Here is a 17,925-nt window from a genome sequence, read left to right as displayed (position 1 = left end):
GCCCACCATGGTCAGCCCCACCGCCCATCCTCCCCGGAGCCTGGGGTTCCCATGAGCAGCCAGCGTGGGGGCACTTGGGCTCCTGGGCTCGGCTTGTTCCCTGCGGGTGACAGAGCAGGACAGCTGTGGGAGGGGCTGTGGGGATGGAACACAGCTCACCATTAGCAACTGTGCTTTTGTTCGATTTAATCTAACCTCAGCGTGACTTCAGAGGGCCGCCTATGGCTGTGGTGCCCACACTGAGCTGGGCAGCCTGAACTGGGGCCCAAGGCCCTAACGACTGCGCAGACACCCTCAGTGCTATAGATCAGCTTGAAGCTTCACGAGCAGCTGGGACCCAGGCTGGAAAGTCTGGCTCTCCGGGGTCAGACAGGGAAGGACCATCACATGCCAGTCCCCAGCGGGCAGAGCCTGGGCTGGGCTGTGGGGCAGAGTGGGGAGATCGGGGACAAGCGGCCCTTCACAGCCCAGCCTGGACCCTGCTCAGCACGGGCCTCACCCTGGCGTCCGGGCGCCTGTGTCCAGTGGCCGTGCAGCTCCAGGGTGGGAACCCAGGGACCTGAGGCCAGCGAGCCTGTGGGACGCATCACACCAGGAAAGTGCCTGTTGTCTCGTCTCTGCCGTGAGACAAAATGTTTACACGACACGAAAGGCAGGCCGGGCGCTGGGAGTCCACGAACTGGCTGCAGAGCATCCACGGCACTTCCAGCGCTGTCATGCTGACGCAAGGACAGACAAAGAGACCAAGGGGCAGGGCACGGTGCCGACACAAATTCGCACATGCGTGGCCCATGAGCACCTCCGAGGGACCCAGGATGCACGCTTACAGGGGGGTCTGGCACCCACTGGGGCTCCGCACGCAGAGACTGGAGCGGAATTCCTACCTCACGCCTAATGCAAGCGAACTACAGTGCCAGTATAAGCTCTGAATGTGCGAACCAAGCCGGAGGACTCACAGAGGAAAAGCAAGGGAGCCTGCATGACTTGGACCTTGGCAATGATTCTGGCTATGTAGAGGAAACAAAAGAAAAAAAACCCAGATAAATCCATGCAAAACTCTGTGCATAAACATTAACCGCAGCCCGATTTAGAGCAGGAGGCCCAAAGGTGGACACAGGCCAGGTGCCATTCGCCAAACAAACACATCCATCACATGCGGCCTGTTCAGACAATGAAGTATTACTCAGCCGTCAAAAGGAAGGAAGTTCTGACACATACTATAACGTGGATGAACCTTGAGGATGTTTCGCCGTGTTCATAAACCAGTCACTTCCGCTTATCCGAGGTAGGCAAATTCACAGAGACAGAAGACAGAATGGTGGTTGCCGCTGGGCCGTAAAGAGAGGGAATAGAAAGTTGTGCGACACAGAGAGCATTTCAGTTTTGCAATTTGAAAAGACTTTTGACATGAAAAATGGCTAAATGCAAACTTCATGCTACCCGTGTTCTCCCACAGTAAAAGAGTCCCGATGGGTGTGGAGCTGAGGCAGTGCTAGTCATTTCCGTTTGGCTGGCAGGTAGCAGGTGCCCGTGTAGGTTAACGGTTGCTACCATGGCGACTGTGCTGCCCACTGCCACCCATGAGAGCTTTGCATAGGCACAGAAGAGGCAGAAGCAGGTCCTGGTGTTGCTCTGCAGCCGGAAGCTTCTAGATCAAGTAGAAAGGAGGACCCATAGGGTCCTGTTGACACCGTCATCCTGGTGAATAGTCCTTAGGTCCCCAGGCAATGTGGACACAGCTCATGCGGGGGCCTCCGGCCTCTTGGCTGCCCAGACCGCTCGTGCCCGCATTGGGCACCGCGGAGGCCCAGCCTCAGCCAGGCACCAAGTCCGACACCTGCGCTCACTGGATCCAAGGCCGCACCTGCAGGAGGAGTGAAGCACCGGATGCTTGTGCTGCTGCCTGGGGCCAGTGTTGTGGCCATGGCCTTCAGAAAGAGCCCCTCGGCCGGGCCCCACAGAGCCTGCAAAGCTGGACACTGGTCCTCGGGCAGGGCCAGACAGGGACCGCTGTCACCTAGTGCCAGGCTGGGCCATGGCCCTGGCTCTTCCCCTGGCCCCAGCCCAGACCCTGCAGTGTGTGCAGAGCCAGGCCTCCTGCCACTCAGCCCCTAATGGACATCTGGCAGCGAGAGCCGGCCTGATCTTATCGCCTGGCAAGCTTGGCTCCACCAAAATAACCTCATCTGCAAATAAAATAACTCAGCCAACGCCCGCCTGCTTGACCCCCGTGGGGAGCTCTACACGGGCAGCTCTGGAGCCAGGCTGAGGCAGAGGGGGTGCAGGGGCAGCTTTGGGGTGGTTTCTCTGCCTCTTGGACAGAAGACGGCTGGGGCAGGAAGAGCGCGCACCCTTGCAGCAGCGCCGACTGCATCTACATCACCCGGGAGTTTTCTTTTTCTGGCTCAGCCTCTGCCACAGCCCGGCCAAGAGGCTCCAGGAAAATCGTAAATGCGTCTGTGGTCTGTGGGGGAGGCCGGCAGGGTCCACGGGCCCCGGGGGCCCTGGTCACCTGGTGGTCCCGAGCCCAGCCAGCCCACTCCTCCAGGCCCAGGGCTGGGTGCGTCACACAGGAAGCTGGGACAGAGCGCACTCAGCCCTCCAGCTGGGCACAGAGTGGCTGCGTGACCTCTGGTGACGCAAGTCACCTCTCCGGGTCCGCTTCTGTGGGGGAGGCCGGCAGGGTCCACGGGCCCCGGGGGCCCTGGTCACCTGGTGGTCCCGAGCCCAGCCAGCCCACTCCTCCAGGCCCAGGGCTGGGTGCGTCACACAGGAAGCTGGGACAGAGCGCACTCAGCCCTCCAGCTGGGCACAGAGTGGCTGCGTGACCTCTGGTGACGCAAGTCACCTCTCCGGGTCCGCTTCCCCGACTATAAAGCAGGGGAGGAGGGGGTGTCAGGTGTTTTCCTCATTGTCTTGTTCTGGGCCCTTATTTTCTCCGGAAAGCAGCCCAGGAGGGGGCTTGTGGGTAAGGCCGGAAGACTGAGGTTCTCTGATGGACGCAGGCGCAGGTGCTCAGCCCTCTGGGAGGTGGGGACTCGAGCTGGTGGTTCCGATTCCCCAGAGCTGCCCGTGTCCACCTCAGCCACTCCGGCTTCTTCCGTTCCATCGCCTGCCTATTGTCCACCCATCTGTCCCTCTCCTCCACCCTCCTCTACCCTCCTGTGGTGAACTCTGCCCTCCTCCACCCTGGACTCTGCTTCTTCTGAGGCCTGACTCAGACCCCAGCCCGCCCCACCCCCACCCTGACTTAGTTTGCCCAGAACCTGGGCTGTTGCCCCAGTTGCTCACTGAGCGAGCAGCCTTCTCTTGGAGGTAAAAATAGCCCCATTTCTATGTTCAGTTTGACAGTTCAACACACTGTCCAGGCTGGGACACTGTCCTGTGACTTATTTACACCCCAGGGTGCTACTGTCTATTAAATCAGGACCCTTAGGGCTGAGATGTTGGACAGGACCCGTCAGAGCTCATTAGAGACAGTGGTCAGCACCCCTGTGGCCGCCACCAGCAGGCAGCAGGCAGTGCCCAGCCCAGAGAGCACGACTCGAGCTACGGACGAGGACGCAGGTCCGGTGCCAGGGCAGAGCCCACACTGCGCTGGGCACAGGACGAGAAGTGCAGAGCCCACCAGGACGCACCGGAGAGGCTGGGGCAAGCGGGGAGGTGGACAGAGTGGGGAGACGGGGAGATGGGGCACCCGCTCCAGGGGCTGTGAGGGCACCCGGAGGCCTGGAGTCGGCATGGAATCAGCGCTGGAAAGGTGGAGAAATCTTGGGGTTGGTGCAGTGCGCAGTGACATCGGGGACAGTCGCCCGCCTCCCCGCTGCCTCTCCGTCACCAGCACACAGCTGCACGCCCCGGACTTGGCAGTGCAGTGGGTTGAAGACAGGGACAGGGATGAGCAGGCGCGGGCTGCTCCCTGTGTGGTCAGAATGGTGACCCCCACAGCCCCCGGGAGCAGGCTGAGCTCCCTGAAGAGGGGCGCGAGGCTGACTGCAGAAGCACATCGGGGCTGGCCCACTGCACACGGCTCTCTGGGCTGGGACTGACGAGATCTGCAGTCACAGAACATTTCCAGAGCTCTCCGGGCAGGGACAGAACCCAAGTGGCCCAGGGCTCAGCGCCCCCGCGGGTTTTCCCGGGCAGAGAGGACTCGCCGGCGCCCCCTGGTGGTAAGGATCAAGTGCACTCAGCTGCCCAGAGCAGCCGGGTGGATCGGGTTTGTACTGTTTCCCGGATGCAGCACATGCTTGAGACCGAAGATCAAGTAAGCAGAGAAAACACGGAAGGGAAAACAGCAACCGCTCCTGGCTGGGTCCTCCTCACACTCAGGGCCACACCCCGGGTAATCCACTCTGAATCTCCCTTCTGTCGGTGAGAGGAGAGAGCAAGCGTCACCATGGGATGAATGAGTACGTGTGAGCACCAATCCCACCCGAGCCCACCTGGGCGGACTCAAGGTGCCCTCCTTGCTGGAAAGGGCATGTAGGAAAGGGCACCTGTGTATAGGTAGGAGTGCTGTCTTCCCTTGGGGCTCAGTGCCCAGCGGGGGTCAGGTCCTAGCCTCCCCAGCTGCCTTTCCTGAATCAGGGCACTGGCTGCCCGGAGGTGGTGGGATGACAGGAAGCCATGGCCACATGGGCCTGGCTGTGGGCACAGAGAGCAAAGGGAGGGAGGGAGGGAGAGCTTGAGGTTGTGCTGCCCAGAACCAGAATCAGGAAAGACTGAGCCCCACTGTGATCCAGGACGCCCGGAAACCCTAGCCGTTCTCACACCCTTCTAGGCAAGTGGCGTCTTAGTCCAAGTGACAACAGCCAGACATGCCTGCGGATGGGTGGGGAGTGGGTGAGGGCTGGGTGCTGGGTGATCCTCCTTTCCTTCATCCTCCTTTTCTTATCGTCTCCTTTTCACGGGTCTTCCCATCTCCATGAGACCTGACCACTGAGCTGTTAGTACGGTGTGGGTGGGCACAGTTGCTTGGACCTCTGTTCCCGCATTGGCTTTGTTGTCTCCTGTGACTGGCAGAGAACCCAGGCGCTGCCCTGGGAATCAGGGTCCTTACCAGCAAACATCTCCAGTGCACCTGGCCCAGCCTCGGGATGGACAGTGGGGTGAGTACAGGGGCAGGTGGCCTTGGCACAGGCAGGAGGTCAGGCAGGCAGTGGCCTCTTCCGTCCTGAGCAGGCTTGGGGACTGGAAGGACAGAGGAAGGGGACAGATGGCACTTGACAGGATCCCTGCTCGTGGTGACCGCAGGTCACCTCAAGGGCTTGGGGTGCAGAGCCGCAGGAGGTCCTGGGATGAGACTGTGGGACAGAGATGGCGCTGGGGGTGTGGTGGGCACAGCCGGTGGCCGCTGGGCCGGGAGGGGAGAAGGAGGAAGGCAGGGAAGGGGGTCCGGGCAGAAGGAGCAGGGAACAGAAAGGGCCCGGTTGGGTTGGGGGCTGGGGGCAGCTGGAGGTGGGCACTTCTGACCAGAGCTCCAGGGAGGGGTGGCCTCTCAGGGTCCTCGCACTGTCCCTGCAGGCCTCCCCTCAATGGAATAGTCATCCACAGGCTCACTGGCTTGTCCGTGGCACTTTATAATGTATTCATTGCACAGATGCCGCATGGATATATTGCCGAAAAATTTGCATAGCCTAAAATAAAGTTATGTACAAATAAACAATATATAAAATTACGTGGCATCTCTTCCTGCACAGTGATCTGGCCTGCTCTGGTGGCCCCCAGCAGAGAGCAGTGCTCAGGCCCCACAGGGAGCTCCCCAGCAAAAATGGGGAGCTGAGGCCAGGGAGGAAATGGGGCAGGAGCCAGGCTGAGCCCCCAGGAAGAGGGGGAGCGCTCTTCCCAGCCCACCTAATCTCCTTGGAGAGTCTTTCTCAGGGTCCCCCAGCATCTGGTGGGAAAGCACATAAAACAGGCCCAGGGTTTACGAGGGCCCGCCTGGCTCTGGGCAATGTCCCCAAGATAAGGGACTATTAAACCGCCCGGGGCGGGGCGCTCCGCTGTCCTTGGCTGCCTCCCCGGAGATGGGGCCATCTGACCCGGGCGCCGCCCCCCTCCCCAGCTCTCTGGGCTGGCCCCAGATGTATGCGCCTTCATCTGCTAGGGACACTATGCTGAGCTCCCCGGGCTGGCAGGTCATATGGGGAAGGGTTGCCCACCCGACTCCTGGCTCCCCCAAACCTAGGGGCCCAGCAGGTCTACCACACTCGCCCAGCAAAACCCTCTTCTGTGCCCTCTGCATCTGCTCTGGGGGTGTGGTCCCTGCTGTGCCCATAAATGACCTCAACAGCAAAATGCAAAGCACCCTGGGAAACAACACGCTGACATACAGCAAACACAGAGGCAGGACGGTGGACTTCCATGCTGGTCACAGCCCTGGAGCCCCAGAGCCCGGCCTGTCCACTTGCCCTTACCCCGGTAATGTTAGCTGGGCAGCTGGCCAGAGCACGCGGGATGGCAGGGTCTGCGGGGATGGGACCCACGGGCCACGCCCTCCAGGTGGCCACCAGAGTGTGGGGCAGGGGGCTGGCAGGGAGACCGGAGGCAGCCTGGCACCCAGGGGGTGGCGGTAGCTGGTGTCGGGTCCGGGGGATGGCGGCTTCCACTGTGGACGGTCCGGGGCCACGGCAGTCAGAGATGCTGGCGAGTGTGGGCATGGCCAAGATGTCAGCTGCCTGCCCACCACGCACTAGGGACCTTGAGGACCTCTGGGTGGCGATGGCAGCTGCTCCATGTCTGTCCCCGGATGCTGGGCACACTTCCTTCTGCCAAGTAGAACCTGGCCCCACAGAGAAAAGTGACCAGGTTGCTGCTCCTGCCACCCCCAGGCAGAGTCAGTGAACCTGGTACTGGACCCCACAGAACAGGACCCTGGGTGCACCCGGCTGTCTGGGTGTGGCCTCCATACCTGCTCTGTAACTCTGAGACCCAGCTGACCAGAGAGGTGTCGGCGTCACTCTGGGCACAGGCTGATGGGAACGGCTCACCAGAAACACAGTGACTGCCTTCAGGCCGCATGTGTCACCTTTCACAGGGCTTCTCACCTGTCTCGGGGGCCCTGGGTCCCAGGCCAGGATTCCATTGACTCTCAGTGACTCCAGCCGCCTCCTGCAGCAAGGCGCTGGGCTTTGCAGGTCCTGATCAGCTCAGGGTCCTGGGCCGAGTTTGGGCTCTGGGACTCAGATCTGAAGAGCCCATCTTCCTGCCTGTGAGGCAGGGGCATGAAATGGACCTGCGGCTCCACAGGAGGTGAGACTGTCATGGAAAAGGGTGAGGACAGTGGCCGTCACCTGCAGCCTCAGTGTGCTAAACCTCGTCACGCGTCTGGATCAGAGTTGTAAGAGTGACCCTTGCTGTTTCCAGTCCTGATACAGCGCTTCACCCAGAGCCTGGCACACAGTAAGGATGCAGGGGTCTTCCCTTCCCAGACCTAAGTGGCTCCGGGGCTGGAGGCTGGACGTCCGTGCTGGATGCAGTTGTCCTTTCCACGGCATGAAATGCAGGCCCTGCCGGAGAGGTGCCACTTCTCCAGGCAGCTCAGGCTCTGCGGCCGGTGCTGAGAGACACACCTGTATGGACCCTGTCCACCATGCAGGGCCCTGTCAGAGGTGACCAGGGACAGGGACAGGGACCAGCAGTCTCAAGTTCTGGCACCAGGGGCTGGTCCTGCACGGAGTCAGGTCTGCAGTCTTCGCTGAGGGGCTGCTCTGCCAGAAACGTGAATGCCCCTGACCTAGGAAGCTCAAGGTCTCCTGCACAGTGATGTCAGGGGATACAGACACCACTCATCTCCACTCCCTGGCTGTGCAGCCGGACGCATAAGTCACAGGGCTGCTGGGGGTGAGTAACAGGGAGGAAACGACTGTGTCTGGCTGCCCCAGCAATGGAACCAGACCAGAACCAGACTGCCAATCCCTGTCCCCACCCTGCCTGGTCACCTCTGACAGGGTCCTGCATGGTGAGCAGGGTCCATACAGGTGTGTCTCTCAGCGCAGAGGCCACAGTGGAACAGGGCAAGGTCAGTTTTGGATCATGGTTTCGGAAGGTTCAATCCATGGTGAGCTGCTTTCAAGGCAGAAACTGCATGGTGACGGGGGTAGTAGAGGAAGCTGCTTACCTCAGGGCAGCCAGGAGGCAGAGAGCAAAGGGAGGAGCCGGGAACTAAAACACACCCTTCCAGGTCACACCCCAGGGTCCGCCACCAACCAGGGCCTCTCCTAAGAGCACATCAGCCCTGAAGGCATCCCTGGATGGATGTACTGATAAGCATGGCCCTCCACAACCCAATCACCCCTCAAAGCACCACCTCTTAGCACATGAGATTTCGGGAGACATTCAGACCTAATCATTGCCAAGATGCAGAAGTGTGCTGTGGATTATGGGGAGCCACGTAGAGCGCTGCCATCTCCGCTGCCACCATCAGCGTCACCCCTGGCCCTCTGCTCCCCAGATCTGGATGCCCTCGGATGGAGGAGCGCTGGGCACTAAGGGGGAGGATGAGACGCCCTGAGCTTCCTGTACCGGCAGAATGACCCCCATGAAGACTCCACAGCCCACCCCCGGGCCAGCACGATGCTAGGTACCTGGCAGAGTGTGTCAGGGTTGCGGGGCTGCCCACCTTGCTCATCAGCTGATCTCAGAATAGGGGAGAGCCTGGCTCATCTGGGGGTCCACTGTCACCGCAGGGGTCCTCGGAAGCAGATGAGGGGGACGTAGAGAGAACTAGAAATGCTGGCACGGCCCCACAGAAAGGCTCCCACAGCCACTGCCCGATCTGAAGACAAAAGCAGGGAAGGCTGCAGCCTCAAAACCCAGAATCAGGATAAATCAGATCCCCCAGAGCCTCCAGCACGCAGCTCTGTGACACTCCCAGTTCAGCCCTGTGGGACCTTTGTCAGACTTGACCACAGAGGCCGAGACGAGCTTTACTTCCACGCTACAAACCCGCCCCATCCTACTCCGCGCCTCCAAGCCCCGTGCACAGTAGGCCCACAACAGATATGTGTTGAATGAAGATCCCCACCTGTGTTCCTGCCGCCAGTGCAGGGAGGGGACAGAATCCGTGAGGACAGATGCCCAGGTGAGTGTCCATACAGCTGTAAGGACACCCACTGATAAATGTATCTCGTGTTAGGGTGAAGCACTGCTTTTTTTTTTTGGTTTTGTTTTATTCTTTTGGTTTTTTGAGACAGGGTTTCACTGTAGTTGAGACTGACCTGGAACTCAGCATGCAGCCCAGGCTGGTCTCGAACTCAGCGATATTCCTGCCTCAGCCTCCTGAGTGCTGGGATTATAGGCATACGCTACCAAGCCCGGCCGAAGCACCACTTTTTGTTCACCTGAAATTCAGACTTACCTGGGTGTCCCGGGCAGTCAGGCCCACCAGGCACAGTGCCTTGCGCTCTGCTCCATCAGCGGCAACACAGGGACGGAGTGGGACAGCACTGGGGCCCAGGCGCCGGCCAGGCCTTGGCCTCAGGTCTTCCTGCCCTGCCGGCATTCCCCTGCGTGGTGGGGTCACGGAAACCGCGGAGGAAGCAGAGCCATGGGAAGTCCTTCCCGCAGAGGCCGAAGGAGGCTAAGCCACCAGGGAGCCTGGGGACAGAATCTCACCATTCTATTTCCGGGAAAATGATACAAAAATAGGGTCCATGTGGAAAGCCCTGTGGCACCGTGACTGCTGGAGGGGGGCCGTGAGCCTGGCGCTCGGTGACCCCGGCCTGGACGGCCTCCCCATTCCCCCGCAGGAAGCCCCTCAATCCACACGGTCACACGCAGGCACGGCTCCCAGAAATAGCCTCTGAAGAAAGCCCCGAGAGAGGACTGGGCTTTCTTTGGCAAACGCTTTCCATTTGTTTCCTTAGCAAGGTCTCCAAACCACCTCTGATTTTTAACGGAAATTAAAATGAGAGATCAAGGGATTTGCCCAAGGCCACGGAGCACAATGAACACTTGCTTCCCCCAGCCTGGGGAGGGGGCGGCCAGCCTTTAAATAGTCACCACCATAGCCCCGCGACACCGCCTCCCCTCTTGTGGCTGGAAGTGGGCTGCACGCCCCACGGAGCCCGGGTGGGCCGCACAGGTCAGGAGCCAGAGAGCACCCGGGTCACCTGCAGCAACACAGGTGGCCCTGACCCATCTGCCTCTGACCTGGGCGAGGCAGAGCCTGGTCCTGGGTGGCATGGGAGTTTGGCCCTGTCCCCTGGGTGCACAGGGCTGACCCCGCCGGTCAGTGGCACAGTGGCACATCACAATCGTCATGAGAGCCTCACTTCCTGTGGGCGAACTCTTAGATCTAAGACACCGAGCCAGGGTGCAAATGGAGATTAGGAAGCTTGGGGGATACAGGAGAGCTTTGCTGTAACTGTAAAGTGTGCACTAAGTTTCTTCGGGGACTCTTCCCAGGTGGGGGCGTGGCACAGTGGTCACTGCCACGTGGGGCGTCCAGGTCTCCGGATGTCTAGGAAGCAGGGTCACTGCCTCGGGGAAGGCCCTGTGGCTTCTGTTTCCTTCGAGACGCAGGCTGTCCAGTGTGGTCCTCCACCAGGCCTGTCAGTCCTGTCAGCCCGGCCCACCTGAGGGCGGGATTCCCGCGGTCCCACGACCGTGCCAGTGCTCACAGTGGGGTCTTACTCACCAGAGCCTTACAGTGGGTTTGGGGAGGGGAGGCAGCAAGTGGACTCCCGCTGCCACAGGACCTGGGCTCCCAGAGCTTCTGGGAGAGGCGCTGTCGGTGCCGGCCCCTCTGCTGGCCACAGGCCTCAGCCGGGTCTGCTCCTTGCATCTTTAGGGCTGGGTGAACAGGAGGAGGCGGCGCTTGCCAGGCGCTGGGCACACGGGCATATGCACATCTGCAGGGCACATCCACGTGTCTCATCCTGGCGGGGGCAGCCAGACATCTGCGGGCAGCTGCTCGCCCTGAAAACCCCGTCTCCTCACCCTTACGACACGTCATGCAGCAAAGATGCCGTGAGCGTTCGCTCCCATCTTCCCAGCTCGCCAAAAAGAAACCAGATGCTAGGAAGGCGGCCAAGCACCGTGCAACCTGCTCCCCTTGGCCGCTTCACAGTATCCTTTTTGAAGGCAGCACAGGGACGAGGTTTGGTGCCATGGACATGGACCGGGCATCAGACGGCGCCAGGGGCATGGTGCTGGGGAAACTCCGGTCGGTGCCTACATGGATGCGGGAGCTCTAGGGCTCTGTTCCTGGTGCCAAGGAGCCCCGTCACCCCCAGACCCAATTTCCTGAGGTCACCTGTGCTTTGGACGTGTCCCCAGCTGACTGGAGGTGGCCCTCAGCACACAGATGGCCGTTAGCTCTGGGCCTCAACTCACTAACGGGGAGTAAGTTAAGACCCGGAGCTCGGGCTTTTCGTGTCTCTGCACTGCCGACGGCTATTAGAATTATGGCAATGCTCCCCTCCACAGCCCTGTGGCTTCATACTGGCGATTCCTGGGCTGTGAGTCACCAGACTAACATGGTTGACGTCTGTTGCCAGTGACCCAGAATGGCGGTTTGGAGGGAGGAATGGGATGAAACGTCGTGAAGAAGTCTGGTTAAGCTGGTGGAGCACATACACTTCTGAGAATTCCTAGCCCTCTGCCCCCCGCCCTCTTGAGTTTTGGTTTGGGGCAGAACCTTCTGCTGTTTTCCCTGCGTGAACCCCAAAGGCTGCAGGACAGAGGGCAACCTGGACTCTGAGGGTCCTGCCGAGCATGCCGAGCCCCTCTTGCACCTGACAGTGGCCTCGGCTACCTGCTGACTGGGTGGGGAGCTCAACGTCCACTCACCTGTGCACCACGGCCCAGCCACGCCTCGCACATCTGTCAGCTCCAGGGCATCTGTCTGGCCACAGCAAGGCAGGGCCGCCCTGAGTCGCACGTGGAGGTGTACACACGCTGGGTGCTGCCTTGCCCACCAGGAAGTGTGTGGGTCCCGCTCCCCTCTGAGGACGAGACACAGGAGGGGTGGGAAGCTACCGCCTGTGAGTGTGTGCACGGTTGTGTGTGCACATGTGTGCCTGTGCATGCGTGTGTTTTGCATTAGCTTTGGACCTGCATCTCCAGTTGTCCACCAGAACACGGCCAGCCGGCAGGGTGTCCTCTGTCCCTAATGACTGAGGAGCTTTTCCTAAACACCAGGACATTCTGTGCACACCACAGCCTGGTACCGAGCTGAGCAGTCATGGCTGTGGAGCCCATAGTGATCACAGACAGTGCGTGTCCGTGTCCCCGTGGGCCCCACTGCCTGGAGAGTCAAGGGACAGCACGGGCTGCGTTCCAGTGCAGGTCCCATCCCACACTAGGCGTCTGTCCCCTCGGCTCCTCTGGTCTTCTTCACTTTCGTGGCTGTGCTGGCCAGGGTTCTCTAGAGAACAGAACCCACCAGAAGTCTGTACATGCTGTACAGGTACACAGGGGATTTGGTGGGTAGCTCATGAAACGGAGCCAGAGAGCCGCTGAGGATATCTGTACACTGGACAGCCAGGCATCTGGTGGCTGCTTAGCTCAGGAAGGTGGAAGCCATGGGATGAGAGAGATCAAGGACATGTGCCTGTCTGAGGCTGGTGGGGTGGGAGCTCCATAGAGAGCTGCTGGTGTGAGTCCAAGGTGAGAGGCTGAAGAAGCTGGAGACTGATGTTTGCCAGCAACAGCGAGAGCAAGACCTCAGCCCCCCAAGCCACGGACTTTTGAAGGCAGGCTGACTTCCTCCTTCTCCTCGACTTCCACCCAGGCTGCAAGCCCATTGGATGGAGCCACCCACTGTTGGGGCAGGACTTCCCCTGGGTTGGCTGGCCCACATGCCAGTCATCCTTGGACGCGCTCTTGCCCCGGAAGTGAGCTCCCCTCTGTGCTGGACAGCGCCTCACCCGGTGAAGTTGGCACGGGTGACTGTCACCGTGACTGGCTTTCTGGAAACTCAAGGTCCCTGATTACATTGCTTGGCTCTCAGCCAGGGTCTGTGGATGTTTTCTTGTAAGCAGACTCGGTGCGTGAGTTTTGGGCAGGACACCCACGTGTGACCCTGTGTGTTCTCAAGGGAGCCACATGACGTCCTCGTCCCATCAAGGTCCAGAGCCCCTGTGCCTGCCTTGTGAGGTCACTTTCCTGGCCTCTGTAGTTAGTGAGCATCCAGCCGGGACTGCCTAGAGACCATGTAGAGATCTATCCCCGCACAGCACGCTCGCCTCTCCTCAGTGTCCGCGAGTCACTCCCAGCTAGCCCATGCGGTGACTGATCTCCTGTCGCTCCCCTGACTCCTGGCCCCTCCACAGGAAAGAGTCTGTCCTACGCCCACCCCACCCCCGCTTACCACAGCGGTGGATTCACCAATCCATCCGTGTTTCCTGTTCGGCTGTGGCTGCTAACACCAGCATTCGTGGTGGTATGGTGCCCTCCCTCGGCCCTCAGGACCCTCCAGGTGACTTCGGTCTGCCCCTTCCCAAGCACTTCCTGCGGTCTGTTCCCAGCCTCAGAGCCATCCCTGCCCACACTGAGACCAGACTCCCGGCTGCAAGCAGGGTAGGGAGGAGTAGGACTGGAGGGCCTGCTGCTCCCCAGTGTGGCTCCCCACAAATGCCCGCATTGAGGAGGGACACACTTCCAGACGGGTGGGGTGGCCTGTCTTTGAGATCACGCACCTGCCTGGCCTTGCCCAACTTCCCGCCCTCTGCAGGGACACGCCTGGCCCTCTGTCTGTGCCCACAGGACAGCAGCCGCCCCGTACACGGGGTCTCAGTGGGGGTGAGATGTTGCGAAGGCACGGCCTCCCTTGCTGTTTTCCCTCCTGCTTGCAAGCCCACTCTGAGCACTGCTGTCTTGCTGTGTCTAGGCTCCCGGTACGCAGATGGCCGAGGCAGTGCAAGTGCCACAAGCAGCCACGGCTCCCGCACCCTGGAGACCTGGCTCAGCCACATGGGCCACTGGAGCTGCCACAATGGAGCTGTGGATGTGAGGCCAGTGGGAGCCAGGATGGCGCCAGCACCCCACCGACCCAGCCGGCCTGGGCATTTGTGTCACTCTGTCCTCTGGACTGGGCAGTGCTGCAAAACCAGCAGGCGCGGGGACCGCAGCTGCCAGCGTTTATGTCTGAGCAGGAGGTGGGTGGCAGGGAGTGAGGCTGATGATGCTGGGATGGAGGAAGGGAGAGGGGACCCTGAGGAGCTGGGATGGTGTCCCAAGGCTGGCCTGTCCCCTCGAGGGCCAGTCACCTGCCCATGAGTGACCACACCCCCAAGACCCCGTCCTGCCCCTTGGAAATGGTGTGAGAACCTTCACAAACGTGCCAGGGCCTCTCCACAGGTCTCTGTCCATGCTACGTAACAGGGCTCAGAGCCCAGGGCCACCCGGGAGGGACAGTCGAGAGCACAGGGTGCAGCAGCTCAGACCCCACTGCAAGCCCTGTGGCCCGGCCAATCCGTGCCTCAGTGTCCTTGCCTGGGAGTGTGGGGAGGAGGTGCCCATCTGGTGGGCTGTGTAGGAGGTGCCGGGCTGGCATGCAGAGGAGTGCCGGGGAGGCCAGGGCCACGGGCATCGAGGCTGTGTGCTGGGCACACAAGGGTGACCCGGGTCAGGTCGGCCTGCGCCGGAACCGCCTCACCTGCACTTCCCAACAAGCGGAATACGACGGGCCAGGGCTGCCGCTCCTTCCAGTCCCCAGGCCTCCTGCAGCCCCAACAGCTGTGCCGCTGGGCCAGTGTGCGGTGTGGACGCCCAGGTGACCCAGGCAGCAGCATCCCATGCCGACGGCTCCTTGGCGCAGACAACCGGGCACTCACTCACGGCAGAAACTGTGGGAATGAGAGCTGCGGAGGAGGACGCATTGGCCATGGAGGGCAGAGAATTAAAACAGTGCAGGCAGGTGAGGTGATGGCAGCCCTACGTCCGGACAGGGACCCCGATGCCCCCACTCTCAGCACCAGGCTTTGCCTCTGACGTCTCCACCAGTGCGGGAAGGAGCTCCACACCATGATACCAGGAGGGAGGCCATCTGTGTGCCCATCAGAGTGAGTACCTCCCCCACCAATGGGCTCCGAGGCCCGGGGACAGGGTGTGGCTGGCGTAGGCAGCACCTTGGGCAATGAGCAACCTGCACAACAGGACCCAGCAGCCCAGGGTCCAAGAGAGCCCTGGACACTTTCTTGTGGACTGTCAAAAAGTTCTCCTGCCAGCCCACAGAGAATAAAGAAAAGCAGTTCCACAGCAAAACGTCAGCTCTTGGCTGGCGTCAGTGTCGGCTCTGTGAAACCCTTGCTCTTGTGGATTGAGAGAGCTCCCTTAGAAGGGCTCAGCTTCTAGGGGAGAACTAGGTGATGCGGACTCTCGAGCACCAGGCCTGCACAGAAGCAGGGAGGGGGCCCCGTGGGCACCTGCACGGCCAGGGCATCCCCAGCTGTCCCTCAGACAGGGCCGTGCCCACCTCCCGCCTCAAGCATCTGGGAATGCCTGGGCCATGCGTGTGTGGAGGGGAGAGGCCTGGTGCTCCTCCTTCTTCCCTCTGCCACGGAAGAGGAAACCGAGGCTGGGGAACGAGAAACCACATCGGCCACACGGAAAGCAAGTGGTGGGATCTGAATCTGGAGCCAAAGTGTTTAGCCCTTGGCCACCTCCTCTCATTCTTCCCAGCTGTGACACTGCTCTGGGACTCAGTTTACCCACCAAGCTCTGCCCTGCCTTGGCTTGGCTGGGAGGAGTGCAGTCAGGACACACAGACCCGAGCAGAGTCACGCGGCCCTACCCGTCCCGGGAGGGTCTCGCTCAGGCGTCGTGCACTACAGTTAAGCACATGAGGCTGCAGAGGAGGCAAAAACACTGCATTTTGTAAACTAACTACCTTATTCCCTCTTTGTTCTGGCCACCAGGAGGCTCAGAGGTGAATTTATGAACACTTAAAATAGTATGTCACTCCCAATCAGAAGATCTTATGTCTACCCTCACCCCCAGTTTCCTTTTACTGTTCATTCCTTATGTCTGATATATATGTAAGTAAATAGTGCATTTTTTATAAACTTTCAAGTAAATTACATAAAACGATAAATACAAGTTTCCTGTCAATCACAGCAGTGAATATAACCCTCTGCTGCATCAGACTGCAGTCCAACCTGAAAAGGGTGGGGATTCTGTCCCTGAGGAAGAAGACAAAGCTGAAGAAGGATAAGCTGCAAACTAACAAAGCCCCCAAGGAGTGCCGTGGCTGAGCTCGGCCCACTTGCGCAGGTGGCCTTTGGCTCCTGCCCATGTAATGGTTCTTCCCACACCTGGTCAGACCTCGCTGAACGCTGGCAGGCTCCTGTGTGCTCGTAGGAAGTGCCATTAGTGCCAAACCTGAAATAATGGTGGTTTTAACACATAAAGGTTCACTTTTCTCTTTTGTCAAACAAATTCAGAAAGAGCTCAAGGTCAATATAGTGACTCACAGCCATTGGGCCCGCAGACTCCTTTGAGCTTTTGTGTCACCCTCCGTGGCACCTCATAGTTCAAGATGGTTGCTGGAGCTTCAGTCATCACATTTCTATTCCAGGTCACAGAAGCGGGAAAGGGACTACTGTACTACAACCTGTCCTTTTCTTTTCCAAGATGGTTTCTCAGCAGTCCTGCCCAGAAGTGCTCACTTCCATGTCATTGGCCAGCCCTAGCTGCAAGGGAGGCAGACAAATCCCAGTCTGCCGGTAGAACACATGGCCTCGAGGAGCAGGCAGGCTGTTACTCAGTGTGTTGATCACAGTGGCCCAGGGCAGAAGGAAGCAGCTGTGCCTCTCAGGTCCCTGCCCCGCTTGTGGTTTTGCACTCATGTGACACAGCCAGCCTCTGCCCCAGTCACGGGGGACCCAGCTGCCCCCTTCTTGGGCCCTTTGTCCAGGTGCCCAGCGCCTTCCGCTCCATGTGGATGGAGCACAGGGCCAGGGTGCCCACACTGCCCTGGGGAGCGGCTGGGCTAGGGGAGCGGTGCCCTCCTGCCGCTCTCTGCTTCCACCCTCCAGTTGGGCACAGGGCACAGCTGTCTTGGACCCCAAATCAGCCCTGCGACACAAGCTCTGCCGCAGGTGGGGAAACCCGGAGCCCAGGAGCAGGATGCCTGTAGGGACAGGTGCCTCAGGCCATGGCCCTAACCCTGTGGACTGGAACCCAGTCCAGACCAGCAGCCACAGAGTCTTCCCTCGGCAACCAGAAGATCCCAGCCAGGCCCCGCAAGCCCTGCTGGCTGCTGGCCGCTGTCCCTACCCCTGGAGGCCAGAGCGGTCCCCTTCCCGGAAGCAGGGAGCCTGGCAGCTCCCGCCAGCTCGGCCTGAAGGATGCAATTAGCGCCCCCAGACAGGCGGAGACACGGCCTCCCCACCGAGACATGAATGGGTCATTTGTGGCTCAAATGACAGACAAATGCAATAATTAGGCCTATTTAGTGAAGAGGGGGTGAAAGGTCAAGCGGGAGGCCACCGTCTCCTGTTACCGCCTGGTGACCGCCTCGGAGACCAGAAGCTGATGTTTGTACAACAAACCCACGCTGGCCACTGCGCCCGGCCACCACCGCCTGCTGCCCCAGGCTTCCCAAGGTGACATGGGCACGTGGGGTCTGGGCCGGCCCTCCGTGGGGCTCCCCCACATGACCTAAGTTTCCCACCGTGCCACCTGACTAGGGACACTGGGCACAGGCTGCACACTGGAAGGGTCTGTGTCATCCTGTCCTCGCCGTCTCTGTCTTCTTTCCCCTTAAAATCTGATTTTGCTTCTTTTAACCCAAAGCAGATGACTTGCCTTTCTTGGCCTGTCTTTGCTCCCTGCCAGCGAGGAATTTCCTGGGGCTTCTGGGGTCTGGAGTGATAGGGGACGGCAGGGCCTCCGGGCAGCAGGAGCCATCCTTGGGGAGGATCTGGGGCACCACCCCTGCCCTTCAGCCTGTGTCCCTGGGCCGCAGCCTCCTGC

General features: G+C 60.2%; 2 long non-coding RNA genes across 2 annotated transcripts; one reads left to right on the top strand and one right to left on the bottom strand.

Moving 5' to 3' along the window:
- Positions 1 to 5,068: 5,068 nt before the first annotated feature.
- LOC109118164 lies at positions 5,069 to 7,205 on the bottom strand. The gene is made up of 3 exons (XR_002025471.1): positions 6,914 to 7,205; positions 6,420 to 6,784; positions 5,069 to 5,639 (listed from the first exon to the last, which is right to left on the bottom strand). It is a non-coding gene; the product is annotated as an uncharacterized LOC109118164 (long non-coding RNA).
- A 5,661-nt stretch (positions 7,206 to 12,866) lies between these two features.
- Positions 12,867 to 15,176, top strand: LOC104864516. The gene is made up of 3 exons (XR_780921.1): positions 12,867 to 12,930; positions 13,838 to 14,105; positions 14,898 to 15,176. It is a non-coding gene; the product is annotated as an uncharacterized LOC104864516 (long non-coding RNA).
- Positions 15,177 to 17,925: the final 2,749 nt, after the last annotated feature.

The sequence above is a fragment of the Fukomys damarensis genome, unplaced genomic scaffold (assembly GCF_012274545.1).
Source record: "Fukomys damarensis isolate Sample0158 unplaced genomic scaffold, DMR_v1.0_HiC HiC_scaffold_32, whole genome shotgun sequence".
Taxonomy (NCBI): domain Eukaryota; kingdom Metazoa; phylum Chordata; class Mammalia; order Rodentia; family Bathyergidae; genus Fukomys; species Fukomys damarensis.
The sequence above is the reverse complement of the archived record's forward strand: the minus strand, read 5'-3'. Positions and strand labels throughout refer to the sequence as shown.